Consider the following 17938-nt stretch of genomic DNA (forward strand, 5'->3'; position numbering starts at 1 on the left):
TTTTCGCTATAGATTTCTTCTCTAGAACCATATAAACGCTGAGTGATGAATACGCTGGGGCTAAAATTTTAAATTTCATTTTACGAGAGCGCTAAAAATTCCGTCTCTAAGTTTCATCTCAAAGGCATAACGTGGTCGAAAAACATTAAATATTTATACGAGTATTTGCTTGCAAATATTCAACAGCATGAAAATTAATGCAAAAATACACAATCTATTTTTCAAACAGATCCGTGTTAAATAAATTTAACAGAAAAAATCACTTCTGATAAAGAGACTCAGCTGCTGGACTTGGCGCTGCAATCGTTAACGCTCGGAGTAATTTTCTCGTCAGTCTATAGTTTTGCTCATCACAAGCTTGTTTAGATGCAATCACATGTCGACAATATGATCATTTTCCTTTGATCATCATTCGATAAAAAGAGTTTCTTCGTCTGCAGTTGTTATTTATTATGAGGATGAATTTTTGTACACCGTCGTTTTTTGCTTCGGGAATGACTCAAGTTATCAATAACGCTTGTTAAAAGTTAAATATTCGAAAATAAGGTTTGATAGAAACTCAATCAATCTTATATATGCTATATAAGTCATGAGATGAATAATGCAGCATATTGAAAAATATTCCCTTTGAGTCTCAATAAAACTTTAGATTTTTAAATTTTCGTTGGAAGTTCTTATGAATCCTGTCATAACCCAATTACTATGCATTATAAATTATATGAAGCTCCGTTTGTGATACACGAAGTGGAATGAAAAAACGATTTAGCAATTTAGCAATGCGATTTTTTTACTCATTTCAAATAAAAAGAGCGGATAGTTTTGTTTATGCAACTTAAAGTTCACTCACTTACTTTAGGACGACTCACTTTTAAACGTTAGCACCTCATCAGCGACATATTTTTGGATCCATAAAGAAATATTTGAAGGAATATAGTTGTGTGCGAAAATAATTGCATTTCCCTGAATAAATTGCATTAAATTAAGAAATTGCATTAAATTTCCTGCATAACATGATTGCATTGTCCATGAATAGTTTTTCAAATTCAATTGTTTTAATTAGATTATTTTTTTTAATTAAAATTTTACATTTAAAAAGAATAAAACTGGTTAATTATTACTCTAATGAAAACTAGCATGCCTGTATCAATTATCGATTTCCTGTTTTTTTCAAAGGAATCTATTTAATCACAATAAATCAGAATAAAATTGAGTAAAACTCAACGTAACCAGATTTTGCAAAAGCCTATGCCAGTAGGATTAATCAAGATGCAAATTAAGATAAAATTTTTCTTACTAAAATATAAAGCCTGATTCACAACCTAAAGGATATAAGTTAAAGGGAATTCGCATTATCAAGCAAGACGACATGATTGACTTAATTCGTTTACAAGCTTTTTATTATTCGTAGCCATATAATTAATTTCGTAAGTAAACTTATTGTACGCAATATTTTGTATTCTTTCTGGGCTGTTAATATTGATTATTAGTTCATGATATTTCTACGCAGAAGAGCTTTTTGTGTTTGCCTTCCTGCAAGAAAATATTTCAGATGATGGTTCAATATATGAGAGATAATGTGAGCTTATTACTATAATTATTATCATTATTATCATTTTATTATAATATTATATATAATATATAATATTACTACATTTAATATAATAAGCTACTAATATATACTATATAATATAATATTTTATATAATACTATATAAAATAAAACGTATCCCTTTGAACGAGTAATCCGTGTTAATATTAGAGCTAATAATTATGTTAAAAAATTCCGAAACGGGTGAGTTAAAATTTGTCTCATCCGGTCATCATAGCATATTTTTGCGATCTCTATTTATGTTTTTGTGTCGCTCAAAAATCTCTGTAAACCCCTTAAAGAAAATACGAGCACGCAAATAAGCAACTTTTATGCGCTCATGCCTTTATTATAATCAGTGGGAATTATTATGTTGGTTTTCTTGTATATTTCATAATATATGATGTTTTGGCCATAACTGTTCGAAGAAATAATTATTTCTGTGGCCATGTGACAAATGAATAACAAGTCTAATGAGGAATTTGAATGATTATCGAATGTCCAAATAAAACCGTAAATTTCTGTTTTTTTACACCCTTCTTTTTATTGCCGAAGAATCTTGATGACGCAATGATGTCCATTTTAGTTATCATGTTCGATTATTTTAATAATCAGGCAGATAAACATCACGCAGGTATCAGTTTGTGATAGAACCGTGCGAAAATTTTATTATAATCATATATACTGATCAAATTAATATTTTTAAAACGCACTTTATTTACTATATCATTACTTCGAACCTTTAAAAATACCCTAAAATTATTCTATTATTCTGTTCAGTAATATTAGGGAGAACAACCTTCACTTAAATTTGAATGCGACGCGGTTCCAAAAGCGATAAATTGAAGGGCAATTATTTTTACTAAATGACGGCAAGAAAAATCTTTACCAGGTCAGAAATTGCTCGGAAAACTTCACCCACAAAAATTGAAGTCTATTACGGAGAAGCGGCGAACATCTCTAATGCAAACAAAATTATTAAGAAACGTTTTAGATTTTCCCCTTCGTACAGAACTCTCTAAAGCTAAGTTTTATTCACGAAAAACTGAGTTCTAACGAATGTTTGTTATAGCGCCCAATTCTCGCCACCAAAGGAAAACATTCAAAGAAACTTCTTCTCTCGAAAAGTTTCTTTTTGATTCGTTCAGTTTCAAAACTATTCCTAGTTTTCAATCTGTTGCTGATTTACAATCGATTTTCATATAACTTATCCACGAAATTTTACAGATTGCTTATCACTTGACGTGCATGTAGAGCTAATAGCAGCCCTGCAAAAGAACAAGTAAAGATTTCGAGTTGGTGTCGGAGAAGTACATATTTCCAATAATATTTCCACATTGTCCAACTGCATGCCTAACAATTATCTTCAGTTAGAACACTTCTTTATCCGTAATTTTCTTATGAGTGTAAATATTATATTAATTACAGTAATTTTACAGAAATTTATTCAGAGAAATACAAGAAAAGAAATTTTTGAGAGTCAAAATAAACACAAATTTTTGAATCAATAATGAAACATTCTTTTCTTCGCGAGGCTCGCGATCGAAAAAAATGTTGCTCTAAAATTCATATGTTGGAATAACTTGATACCGAGCATTTATTATGAAATCACGTTTTCGTTGCTGAAAGACACTTGTTACATCATAAAAGTTACATTTCAAATTCAAAAGATCATATTTCTCTCCATCATATTTTTCAGATTTATTCAATTATAAGGATCATAGTTTTGAATTTTATAACTTGATACCGACCATTTATTATGAAACCACGTTTTCGTTGCTGAAAGACACTTTTTACATCATAAAAATGACATTAAAAATTCAAAAGATCATATTTCTCTCCATCATATTTTTCATATTTATTCAATTAGAAGGATCATAGTTTTGAATTTTGAGAGCACTAATAAATTAATGCGATATCAAGTCAATATGATGCGCGGCTAATTGGTTAATACAAATACCGCTGTTGGTCACGTTCAGCCAATAATAGACTCGTATTGAAGGAGCAATCCTGCTCCTGATGAACGCGTCGCCCACCGCCTGTTTGGCCTGGGCTCATCTGGGCTCACTGGGGCTTTTGCGTGCTTTCATTCACGGTGTATTAATCTAGAAGGTAAATATATCATCAATGATTTCCCGCACTAATATTGGTTCACCAGCATTTCATCTGTTCAGATCGTATAAATCCAATCGCGACTGAAATAATCCAGTATTTTATACTATCGAATTTTTGCTATGATATACTTTATATAATTATTGCATATCAAATAGTATCTGAGTATCAATTCACTTTTACATAATTCTATAGAATTGTTATCCCGTATTTACTTGCCGAATTTGTGCGAGGCCGTGTGAGCTCTTGACGTTGGTCGACGACTCAGTTCGGTCACTTCAGGGCCGCAGTAAATGGGATCAGCGGAAATAGAAAAGGTGACCGCAGACCTAGACGTCGCCATCGTAAATTAAACGAAAAAGATTGTGCAGGTGTGGGACAAAAAAAAAAGAAAAATGAGCTCACGCGATGGGCCCATAGAATCTTTTTTTATTCCTCTTGTGTTTTTGAATACAATACACGTATCGATGTGTGTCTGATACTGTACCGAGCGATCCGAGCGAATATTAGCACAAAATCAAAACCATTTATAAATAAACATTCATGAAAGAAACAGCAATACTGTTAATGTGTATGCGGAAATAATGCATGAACCTTGATATTCAACAGCGATGCATTGAGACGATTGTAATAAAATTTGTATGTATCTACAGCTTGTTTCACTGCTATTTCCAGTAATCAGAGGCATAATTTTGTATTGAAATCAGGTGTGAAATAAAAATAAAAGGATTTGGAGCTGCGGGGTATCGATCCCCGTACTTCTCGCATGCTAAGCGAGCGCTCTACCATTTGAGCTACAGCCCCCAACAGTACGGGTGAATTTTTGTATAGTATTTATTTTAGCCCCAATAGAAATATCGTGAATATTTCAGGATTTTTTAATAATCCTTATAATGTTGTTAGTTATTGTATTGTGATTGTGATTTTCATTAAGTTTCTAACCCATCGGTTGAAAGATTTTGACCATTCTTAGAGGAAACTTTGCACGATACTTTCAAAACTATTTTCCCGTTAAATAATAAAATATCTGCTTAAATTATTATAAATTAAATCATATAATTTAATTTCATTCATCAAAAAATTTTATTAAATTTTATTTTGCATAGAAATAATTGAGTACGAAAAAAAATAAAGAATTTCTTCCAATAAGTTATGAACGAGATTCTTATGTGAATAAATTGTGAACGAAATACCAAGATGCGGAAGTCTTCATCTTCAAGATCCGTATCGCGGCACGGCTTCCTCTTTATATGCTTCCGTGCTAACAAATCGGGCTTTAAATGAGAAATAATCTTCTTAACTCGCAATTCTTTTTAACGCTCAACGAACTGATTGAATTGTGATGTCTTAGGTTGGTTAAAAAAACAATATTATATGGTGATATTCTTGATGATAGTCTGTCAGTTTTGAAAAGATAGATCTAGATTCTGTCCTTTTCAAGCTCTGTATACTTTCACTTTAGAGCTAATTATTCTGATATTCATTGAACGTACTTCCAGTTTCATTTCAACTACAATCGTCTAGCAGAATGCTATCTTCGTTTCACATGTGGAATATAATTTTATGTCCATTTATTGTATAGCTAAATCACCGGAGATAATTGCACTGGCTTCTGCGTCTCAGATTGCTGGAGAAAACTGGAATGCAAGAAACCTTACAAGGTTATTGGTGATAGAATAATAATAATGGGTTTAAGATGTTCATCGCGAAAATAATCAATTTTTCTTTGTCACAGAGTTCATTGGTATTGGATTTTTCTTATGTACAAGTTCTATGTCTTAATCAGATTTGAACTTTCTGACTTTAAATTAAATCCATTAAAAGATTTATGATCGAAGAGGGACTGCATGAAATCATTGGAATTGGACTGTATGTTCATTGGAATTGGATTTTTCTTATGTACAAGTTCTTTGTCCTAATCAGATTTGAACTTCGTGACTTTAAGTTAAATCCATTAAAATATTTATGATCGAAGAGGGACTGTATGAATAGGAAGCCAAAATAATAATGGGTTTAAGATGTTCATCGCGAAAATAATCAATTTTTCTTTGTCACAGAGTTCATTGGTATTGGATTTTTCTTATGTACAAGTTCTGTTGTCTTAATCAGATTTGAACTTTCTGACTTTAAATTAAATCAATTAAAAAATTTATGATCGAAGAGGGACTGTATGAATAGGAAGCCATAGTTCCAATATGACTTGAAAGGGAATTCACGAACTTAGAAGAGTACTATCATTATCTCCTGCTTAAATATTTCATTCGCACGGAGATGTAAAAAAAAACATTTGTTGTCTGGTGCTACTTTCAACAAACGTAAGACAGAGCAAAACACTTGATCCTAATTAAGGAACAGTTGAACACAACATATCATACATACATTGTATGACTGCTCGATCCATGTATGTACATACATGCGTAGTATGATTGCTCGATCATAATTTCCAGATTAGAAGTGTTTATTTTAATCCATTGCAAAATATTGTTATGACTTTGACATTCGTTTACTTGCGACGCCTGGCTTCACAAAGATGAAGACAGTGATCAACCATCATCAACATTATAACCATCATTAATGGTAATCGTTTGTTCTTCTAGCCTTACAATTTAGTCATCTACATTATAACCATCATTCATGGGAAATAAATTAGCCTGTTCTTCTAGCCCTAAAATGAATATTATTATCATGGCATAAGCCCACACGAGAAAATTGGAGAATAAAGAACTTACAATAAATCGGATAAAAGAGATGTTGTCTTTGAGCGTTCATCCCACAATAAAGCTAGAATATATAAAATGAGTAAATATGCCCCCACGTATAATAATGCGTCGTTTTGTTAGTTAGCTTCGACCAGTAGTGTTGTGCAATATCAAGCCTCCAAAACTCAGTGCAAAAGGCATGCACTGTACAAGTAGCTGTTTCATATGGCGATTAAAAATGAATTAATAATCGATATCACTTGTGACTTCACCCACTTGCCCAAATGAAATAAATATTGGATTTTGAGGTTATATGGACGGGTTCTAGCACCAACCTCCACCATTGATCGCATTTCTACAATATTATTCTCCCTGTGTTTAAAAGAATAAAAATAAAATATGGTATTACAAGCACGCTGTCATATATAGTCCTCTCATAATCAAGAACAGTAGAAGAGCCGATGTTTGTGAATGGTATCTACCCAAACACTTTTTTTCGTTATCTTTATAACCCTGCCTCAATCTTAGCCCCTAAATCGACCGCACTCGAAAACTACTGCACATAAATGATAAAATAATAGTGCAGTAATAAAATAAATAATAAAATAATAATAATATTATTATTTTCATGTAAATGGCAGCTCAATCAGCCCCGTTTTCTTACTGCTTCTTCGCTTACCTAAATTATTTTCATTGTCGAAATTTCAATAAAAGATATTTTAATTAATGCGTTTGTCACTGATAATGCATAAATTTCCAATTGTTATTTCAATTAAAATTTTGACGTTTGTTACTCGTTCAATGTAAAAAATTCATAGGTCTTCCTAAATTTTAATTTTGATGTGTTTTTGACAGAATAAATGTCATCATTAAATTCTTATCGTTTGAGTAGCTTCTCAACGTTGAATTTTTCAGATTTTTCTTAGTTTTAATTCATTCCTAAAGACGAGCTAGTGATGTAATTTATTTTTAAAACGATCAACAAATGAATTCTGCTACCTGAAGATAAGATATATTTACTATGTGCGAATGTAGTGTTAATTTTCCAATTAATGACATGCAAACAGTATTCTCTAACCGCGATAAACGCAACAAACAAAAACCATATTCACCCCCGCATTGTTCAGCCAGGTGATGGTATCTGTTCAATTCTTATCTATACAGGTCACGCTGCAGTGAAAATACACTATATTTTGGTTGAAGACAGCAGCGTTTTAAACACGACGCTCCTTTTACCGACCTAAAGTGCTATATAATGAGACAACATGCGGGCTTGTATATCTAATGCACCTCCTTAAATCTTCCATGATGCACCATTAACTTTATCATAGCATCTTCGCATAGGTTTTTTGCAGCGCATCGATCAAATAGGATGCTTATATTCCAGCCTCAGTACTTGGTGGCGGTGTAGAAAATTGTTAGGAATGATATAACTCACTGAGATCTTTTAATACTAAGATGATGGTGAAAAGTTTGAGTAAATATGTAATGTATTTCATGTGACAATTTTGCAAACCAGGTTCATTAATGAATCAAATATGAATAGCTCAGTAAGCTATCGATCGTAATTAATTATTCTTCGCTAAATATGTCAGTGGTCGACGGCTGACCCAAGATATATGGATGGGTTTTTAATAAATTATAATTTTACGAAATTGAAAATAATTGGAATGAACAGTAATAATAAAAATCATTTAAATGCTTTTAGATTCGTTGGCCAGATTCGCGTTTCTAATTTAACTGCCGGGGAAGCTTGAAACTTGTATTCCTGAAGCCTAGGCAAAATCATGCCAATCCCAACTTTATGAATCGAGTAACATGATAACATGATAATACCGTTATCAACTTAATGAGCCAGGAATCGTGATAACATGATCATGCCACAACTAACTTTAAGAGCCAAACAACAAGATCATGCTGATTATTATGTTATTACGGTTTCGAACGGGAATATTAATGTTGTCAACATTTCTTTTAATGTACTTACTACCTTGCACAAAGTAATATTATCTAAACCGCTGCTAGAAACAGTCACGTACGTAACTAAATCCAGCCACGCAAAAGAAACATATTGAAAGTTGTTCTCACGGCCCATGTTTCTTAACTCTGCAGCAACTCTGGTGCAAGTTAGCTCTTCACAAAAACCCGCACTCGTGACTTGCATCTAACAGCCACTACCATGGTTATAGTCACCTTTATAGCAATGTATCTCTATAGCGTTCATCCTCGACAAGCTTTGGCGTTTGTTATACTCCGGCTACTCCACAGGTCGTATTCCTTAGAACTGCAAGCATCAATGCCACTCATGTGTACTCATCCATATTGCCTTTCAGAGATCTCTGTGACAGCTATGACATCATTCCTAGCGATGACACAAGGCACCTATTAGATAAGTTATATATGTACATTTCAAGGAGATAAGAACCTGGGTGGTTTATAGCTAAAATCGTTCAAATAATGTTTTGAAAATGAATCTTACCTTATTTATACTTGAGATTAACGTAGGGCAAAAAGATATGAACAATGAAACGTCGTAGTTGTCTTAATCGATCACAGACATTTATTAATATCTACTTAAATAAAAAACTAATGATATGAGTTTAAAAATTACTTTTTGAAGACAACACTTCTAAAGAATACAGTGTCTCCGATGTTATACATGTACAATAAATTTTTAAATTCCTTTCCATATATTAAAAAAATTAATTTTCACGGTTTTTTAATATATGAAAAATTTTAAATTTTCAAAATTATTTCTTGTGGCAATTGATTCATGGATTGTCCCCGACTTTATTACAAAAAAAAATACAAGTGTACAAAATTCAGATCGATTGGGCAGGTAGAATTGTGTTGAATATCGATTATAAGATTTGTAGCAGACAAAATTATTCATTCTATTTTTTACATTAAAAAATTTTACATTTTTAAAATTATATATTCTGTCAATTGATTCATGTATTGTCTCCGAATTTACAAAAGTGAGCAAACTTTCAGATCGACTGGAGAGGTAGAAGTGTGATAAATATCGATTATAAGATTTATAGCAGACAAACAAACAAACACGAAGTGAAGTTAAAGAGAAGTATTGTAAAAATAAGAATTGAACAAGGAACGATAAAAAAATAATCTTTACTCATTGAAACAAAATTAAAACGTCTATATAAGTATCCATTGGCTGCGTCAATTGATTCATACTACTTAGGAGCCATGAAGTTTCTTTTCATAACAACATAAAATTATGTTACTGCAATCGCAAAACGGTTGATCTGGTCGGCGGAATCTCAATTATACTTAATGCGAAAAAATAGCAACTTCTATAATCAATTATCAGTTAAAGCGGGAGTTGATCTGGTCGGCGGAATCTCAACTATACTTAATGCGAAAAAATAGCAACTTCTATAATCAATTATCAGTTAAAGCGGGATACACTGTTATGTACACTCATGACGGCGCGCTGATGGCAAAAATTGAATGGTAAAAGCCAGCAAGCAGCACCTGAAACTCCAAAACCTTATAGAAAAAGAATTCAGCGTCACCAGATATAATGGCCAAAAGTATTAACATTAAGTACTTTCAAGAAAGGAGAAAAATACTATTGTTCAATGACGTAAAAGCATTGTTGCTCAATTGATATGATGCAATATTACCAACTTTGAACGTCTTCGTAAATGCTTCCAAAACGTTTCAGATATTTCGGTCGAGTTGTATGTACTGTGATGCCTCATTCAACTAACTGATTTCAACACGCGTGCACTAGGACCAGCCAGAATAACACAAGATTCCCTGTAATTCACGCTGTATATTTTCATTCAATTTGTTTAAAATTGCATAGCGGATAGCACCGTAATTTCATAGTTAAAATTCAAATCCTGAAATTACGGATTCTGACTGCGTTTGATGAATAATTCCAATCAGGACAAATTTCAAGGATTATTTTAAAAAGCCAACGATACATGAGAAGGGGATGCAAAAATTAACTTATATTTTATATCAACCACATCTATATGGCCACCTTTTCTGACGTTATAATTGGTGCTGCTCGATATTTTCAGTTAATTATGAGCTGAATAAAAATAGCTGGAATTTGGGAGTAATGTGCGAATGAGATCATGTGCCCAGAATATCGACGTTTTATTTTTCTCTCCCGTGGATTCAGAAATAGTAAAAATTGGGGCCTCTATCCAATTGTAAAATCTGCATCAATGTCACTAGCTAGAACGACAATTTTTTTCTGTGAAAAAATACCGATTCCTCTCGCTCCTGCAAATATTTTTTGCATACCTGTGAATCGAAATCGCCTGCAGAATGCAGAAAATTATCCTTGATCACAAAAAAATGTTTACTAACAGAAGCGATTCCCTTTGCCGATGACTGATCCTCTAATTAGGACGATCTCAGCCAAACTGTGGGAAGAAATTGACATCAATGGACACACGCGAGCTCGTTGACACAGAAACACGAAAATCAGTTCATCACATTTTGCTAATCACGTGATTAGGATACCGGAGAGCTCAGCTGAGGATGAAAGCGAATGATGGTTGAAGAATATTCGTAGGGCTCATAAAACATCATTGATGCATTTCGTGATGGCCGATAAAATACGTGTAAGTTCTCTAATTTTTTTATTGTGTATGAACTGTGACTCAAGATCCGCAATTTGGAAGACATAAAAAATTCACTAGAGTTATTCACGAGACGAAGAGTCGTTCTATTTGAGACGAACAGCCTGAGACGAACATGAACCTAATTGCAGACAGAGTTAATTACTAATTTGATAACAGCACACAACCAGTGGATGAAGCTACCAAGAAATCTTTTCTAGTTAGTACTTATCGAGACGTCGGATTAAGCATTTCTAAAGCAAATCAAAATTACGATGTGTCGTGAATTACGAGAAAAAGCTCCCCATATATCTCATTCGCATGAAATCTAAGGTCAGAGTTTGTTCCTTTTTTAACATTAACTCAGGTATTCCTGCTAGGTATACGTATAATTTAAAATTTCTTACAATATTCATCGGTACAATTATTCTACCAGAAGTTTAATCATCAGGTAACTCATGATATAATAAATAATTATAACTTGATTATCACTGCTCCAACATATTACACTTAAATAAATAACTATATGCTAAACATTAACTTGCAATCAATTTACTATAACATATATCATGTTTTCAACTGAACACTTCACCATGAAGTGATGAGATATTCGAAGCGGTGTCTCCACTAGAGAGAATTAAATCCAAGCGAACTAATCGCTCAGCTTCGAGATAATTGTTCTAGTCACGGAATTCAGGATGCCAGAAATTTCCGAATTATTGTGTCGGAGAAAAGCAATCAACTCATCGCCGGTTAGGTTAAACATAGCCTAATCTGTGTTTAGGAAGCCACATTTTTTATTACGTTGAACATGTGATTATCGAATGAGTCTTTTCTGTTTAATTAAGTCTTGGTGTGTATCTAATAAAGGTATTTTTGAGCGAAGGAAGGTATCGTGTTGATTAACTCACTGGATTGGTATTTCCAGAACCCGTAAATGAGACAAGTTATACAGAAAATACACGAGTTTTCTGACGACGATAATTTGAATAATCATTGTATTTACTTAGAGTTACTGATCACGTCGAGTACTCAGTGATTGTTGCACCTTTGTATTCTATCCCAAGGACAAAACATAAGAAAGTGAAGCTCCAACTAACTCTACTTTTGGTTATAAGTTGTGCTACGTAAATATTAAATAATAAATATACGCCAAATGGCCAAATAAATAATATTTGCAATACGATTATTAGCTCCGAGTTTAACATAACCTTGTAGCAAAGTTAGTTTATTTCCTTGGAATTAATATCAATTTAAAGTAATATCATCTGCACCTCTTCCTAGACCACTTATTTAGTAAAGTAATAAGTTGCCAAGCCAGCAAATAAGTTAGTCTATCTTCACTAAAATTATTAAACTACATCTTAGTCCTGACGAACAACGTCGATCAATTGTCTGCATGGAAGCTCGAACATTAATGGGTGTGGTATTTATATTTTATGTCACTCCAAGCTGATGTCTTCTCGAGATTTTATTACATTTGATCCTTTTATAAAGTTGTTCTCGTTCATTATATTTTCAGAGGTTTGTATGAGTCCACTTAATATATTTATTTTTGTTATGTTAGTAATTTGTTGGCCTATTTTTCAATTTGATATCGAAAATCGATGTTATTTAATAATATTGTGTTTCTTGTTCCTTTTTATATATTTGTTATATGTTATTCCAAGTTTCCAGATATTGCATTAAATTTAAATAATAAAGAAGAAAAAGCGAGTAATTCTGCTTGGTTGTCAAAGATAGTACAGAATTTCGTGCGGTACGTTGTAAAATTCACGAAAAATTCTACAAGCGGGCCTTTTTGTAAAATCGTCGAAGTTGAGGGATTAATTAAATTTCTAGAAGTTAAAGGTCAATTAACCTATTTTCATGCACTATTAATAGAATACACTAAAAATTTTCGAGAAAAAATGTTGGACGAATATATATGTAACAGTTATGAAGCCACGATTATAACATTCACAATTAGAACATAATTCTGTTAGAGAATAAAAGAATAATAATTTGCAGATTATTCGAATAACTCAACGAATTATTTATTAGCATTTTTAGATCTTAATTGGAAAAATAAATTTATATTAATTTTTATGTTCGATTTAATTCAAATAGAATAAACTGATATGCTATTTCCACTGCATGGATGATGAAAACCAAATCAAAATCAACCTTAACGAAATACATAGTCTAAGAAAAATGAATAACCCATTTTTATGATGTTTAATTGAATTCCTCGTGGAGGTTTCGATGTTTTAGTTTATTTGTTGGATTTCCTAGTTATCCCTCGAAAGATTCTCATAGAAAACAAAAACATAGTTTTCTGTCAATCTTTTAGAGAGACCTTTGTAAATAATCAAAGTTATTCCAATCGTTAATTAAGCATTCCGTGCAAGAATTTTAATTCTGCAAATGTATTTGTGGCGGTTGTAAAGAAATAATTAGGAATAGTATTTATTAATTAATATCTTGGAGCGTACTACCATAACTCATATATTTTCAAGTATTTTCAAACGTGTTATTTTCGATCTGTATTTTTCACCGCATCCACGACTTCCTCCTACTCCTCCTGCTACTAAATGTGTTGCTGACGATTACAACGTTTCAGGAAGACTTCAAAGGATGTAATGCATGAACTATCAGATCCAGTTATTCACCACCTCACCCCCCCTTCTTCTTTTTCTTCATTCATTTTACACTTTTTTCCTTTATAATACACACATCTCACAACAATGTCTCTCATTCGCTTTAGATTACAAAGTTATCTAAAGCGAAATTTATCTTTTATTTACACTCCACCAATGACGATTACAACGTTTCAGGAAGACTTGAAAGGATGTAATGCGTGAACTATACGATCCAAGTAACAAAATTTCATTCACTCAGCATTTCACGGTTAGGGCTTACCGTTTTGCCAGAGAACCTGCAGTGTCTGACCCGAGGACTCACCAGAGAGGAGTTTGTATGGACTCAATGGAGCCACAAATCGTGAGCAGGTCGGGCTCGATTGTGTGGAACCTGTGAAGAAACGTGTCTTGTATTTAAACAAGCAAACTGGTTGCATTTTGATGATTACAAAACGACTCGCTGCCCATCACCGCCTCTAAAAAATTAGCAAGCACCGTAGTATTACAGAAAGCTAGCTTACAGTATGAGAAGAAATAGTTGCACGAGAGAGTTATGATTGAATAATGGACAGCGGAAAAAGACCCTAGAGTTTATGTCGACAAGGAGCTTAAATTTTCTAGGCATATTGCAATTAGTCGAATAAACTTCTTGGGCTGATCAAACGTTCCTGTCAGTTCCTAGATGCAGAAACTATGAAGCAGTTGTTTGTTCCTGTGCGCCCGAACTTATAGTTTGGGAATGACGTGGGGTCACCAAAACATGGAAAGAACAAAAATTTTAGTCTAGAGTGTTCAAAAACGTGCAACAAGTATAATTCTAGAATTAAAGACAAGTTTTGTGAAGAAAGATTAGAAATTATTAAGCTTTTAAGTCTCTGATGTCGACTTCTGTGTGGCGACCTCATTGAATTATACAAGTATACTCATCGTTTATATAAGGTGACAGAAAGATTCCTAGAACTTGAAACAAGAAACAAAACAAGGGACCACGGTAATAAGATAAAAAAAACAGTGGTTCAACTCATCTCCGCGACAACACTTCATCTCGCTTCGAGTAACCGACATGTGGAATAGCCTCCCTGATGATATTGTTGACGCTCCGAGCATGAACGGCTTCAAGAATAAACTTGACAAGGCTATGCAGGGAACGGTTTTGACCCACCGTCTGATAAAAAGATCCGGTCAAAAGGCCAGTTTTTAAATCTGTGAATATGTCACGAAAAGTACAAGAATCGGCGAAAGGCCTTACTTTGCCCATTATTCAACTCTGAAGATGCATTATTATAATATACTATACGATTAATTTTTCATATCATTTGTGGGTTAGGCACCGGTTCGATAAACCGCTGTTCTGATAGCTGAGAACAGTGGCAATCCGCTCGTCAGATACGGAGTTAGAAACTTTACACACGAGTCTCCACTCAGCAAATACCTCTCCTGACCCGCCGGTCGCCATTTAGAAGAGTTATTTGAAAAAATATTACTTTTCTAAATATAAAATAAATATATATGATGATAGAATTTTTCTTTTTAAAAAAATAATTGATACTGGTCAGAACATGATCTTGAGGATTTGCTTGCCTCCTAATTACTACGAAACTGTTAAGACCGCTCGTAAAAGTTATGGTACTGTTTTCATTCATAATGAAATAGATCATTTCAATTGAAGGTCGGCGATATAAGTAGCCTTTGAGTAGGTGCAGACAGGCTCACAGCTCCTCAAAAACTGGCAACTCAACTTTCGTCTAAAGATGATACGGAAAACTACGAACGAGTTTATTTATTTAAATACAACATCAGGGAACTTCCTAAAACGTGACAGGTGTGCTTGATATGAAGTGATTATAATGAATTAACACAATGGTTCAGAAAAATATTTTATACTAATTTTTAAAGCGAAAATTTCGTGAAAATATTACTCAGGAATCTCTCTAAACTGGTGAAACGCTTCATTTATCTCACACTTTAGACCTCATCGCACTCAGAATATTTTAAAACCAATATCTGTCAAATTTATAATATTCGACTGACGATTTGAACGCGTGTAATGAATGGTTGAGGAACAATAGTTTGTTTTTAGGTCTCCTAAGCAAGCTCAATTTCCTAAGAGAGAAACAGGGTTATTGTTTGTCTTCCGGCTGAGATAAGGTATCGCTATGACGGATTTATTGAGATATGAGAGTAATTAAGAGCAGCGAAACAAGACTTATAACTAAAAATTAATTTAGGTTCTCTCTCATGAACATGTAGATTATTTTATCCATGAATACATTATACACAACCATTTATTTTTGTCCGAGCCCATCTCATTGTTCCTCTGTGATGACAGTAATGCTTTGCACCGCCCATGTCGCCTTAGGCTTGTCGCCTATAGGCTTCGATAACATCCGTATTTCCATACAACTTATATTATTTTTCGCATCGCTATATCAAGTTCCCACACTTGTCATGTTCATGTTTCACACTAACCATAGTCATGTTGCCATGTCATTTATTTAAACTTAACCAAAATCGTAATTGTCAAAAATAAATCGCTCTTCACCAATAATTAAATCGGCAGCAATTCTCGATGCAAAACTTCGAAGTAAAACGCCACGTGTTAGATAGCTGTTAATTTTTTTAATATCATTTTTTCTTCCGCTATCGCTGATAGTAATATCATTTTAGAACACTTTTGTCACCAATCACAAATAAAATATAGTTAATAAATAAATAATAAATGTAGGAAAAAATTATTTATTCGCTGGCAGATATTCAGTAGTTGTCGCCCTCTTGAAAAATCACTCAGACATTATTGAGGTAATATCATTAGGCGTTAAAGTCAAACTGTATATCACTAAATTCAATGATATTATTTTAATAATGTTGCATAATACATAAATGATTTTAGTAAATGATGAATATTCATTTTATAATATATCCATATATAAAATCTTTTATTCCTCCATTTAGGCCTAGATTGGTTCTAACCTTGATATCTTATCATGCACCTTGTGACACTCGAGTTAAATTCAACCTTTACTAGACATAGACAATCATATTTTCAATCTTTTTAGGTCTTCAAGATTCCTGTTTTCAGCTGACAGCCTAAATAGGCCTAACATAGGCATACGAGGCCTTCACCGCTTGTGTCCAATGGCCAGTTTTTTTGGACATTTGGTTATCTTTTTTCTTTTGATGGGATCTTTCTTTTAAAGAATATAAGAGCCCTTACGTCATTACGGTAAAACCCGAAAAACTACGTATTTTTCGCAGGATTTTAACTCAAAGTGATTTCATGCGCCTATTATTCACTATACCGCGTTTGGATGCAGAAACATTAATACGGAAATGGGAACCTCGTGTCAACATTAATTCAATTATAGAGTACATCGTGCATTATTGTAGTATTATATTACAATAATACAGTGTATTATTGCATGGCATTAGTGTATAAGTTTCATTTTTACACTGATCATTTGAGTTAAAATTACGTTTATAAAAATAGTTTAATATCAAATTCTAATGCCAATTAGCACAAAGAACTGATAATTAACACCATCGTCATGTAAATTATTTGAAAATATAATACAGGTACTCATGTTAATTGAGTTATCAGGGCCATGAGCCAATCATTATAAATGTATGATCTTCAGAGCGTCACTTCCTGACTTCTCTTGAGATCATCAATTTTGGTAAAAAATGCGATAAGCTTTGAAAAAAATTATTCAGTAATGCCAGAGCAACGCGCGAAAACTGTTTTGTTCTGTGGCACTACATCTGGTTTGTAGAGTATAGAATTTCTACTAAATTTTAAAAGCTGACGAATTTGCAGGACGATGATATAGGAAAATAAAAATAATAATTTCAATGATCGGGAGCAAACTTCCTAAGAAAACCATTAATTGAACAATAGTAAGATTTTTGAAAATATTTTCTCCGGAACACCCTAAATAATAAATATTGTAATATGATCAGCCATTCTGAAATTAATTTTTAGATATTCAGATCGTAGTTGTCGCTGATACTCTCATTTGCTTGTTTATGTTTAGCCCAGTTCCCTGATATTCATAAATTTGTTACGAATTTTTTTCTGGAAACGTAATCAGGTCACGTCAAGTTTATGGAATGTCTGACTCCCAACGAAGTTTCTAGACTCGCATCCTTTGCTTGCTAGAGCTCGAGGTGGTACCGTACAATGTCATATATATAGGCACATAGGCAATATCACAGAATGTTAATAAAAATCGTCTGGTAATCTTGAAATTTAACCGGCACCCTTTTGTTCAATTAGCATGAATAACGATTGCTCACAAGCACTTAATTAGCTACTTTTAGA

General features: G+C 33.0%; 1 non-coding gene across 1 annotated transcript; it reads right to left on the bottom strand.

The window, feature by feature from the left end:
- Positions 1 to 4430: 4430 nt before the first annotated feature.
- Trnaa-agc lies at positions 4431 to 4503 on the bottom strand. The gene has a single exon. It is a non-coding gene; the product is annotated as a tRNA-Ala (tRNA).
- Positions 4504 to 17938: the final 13435 nt, after the last annotated feature.

The sequence above is a fragment of the Hyalella azteca genome, unplaced genomic scaffold (assembly GCF_000764305.2).
Source record: "Hyalella azteca isolate HAZT.00-mixed unplaced genomic scaffold, Hazt_2.0.2 contig11796, whole genome shotgun sequence".
NCBI classification, from domain to species: Eukaryota; Metazoa; Arthropoda; class Malacostraca; order Amphipoda; family Hyalellidae; genus Hyalella; species Hyalella azteca.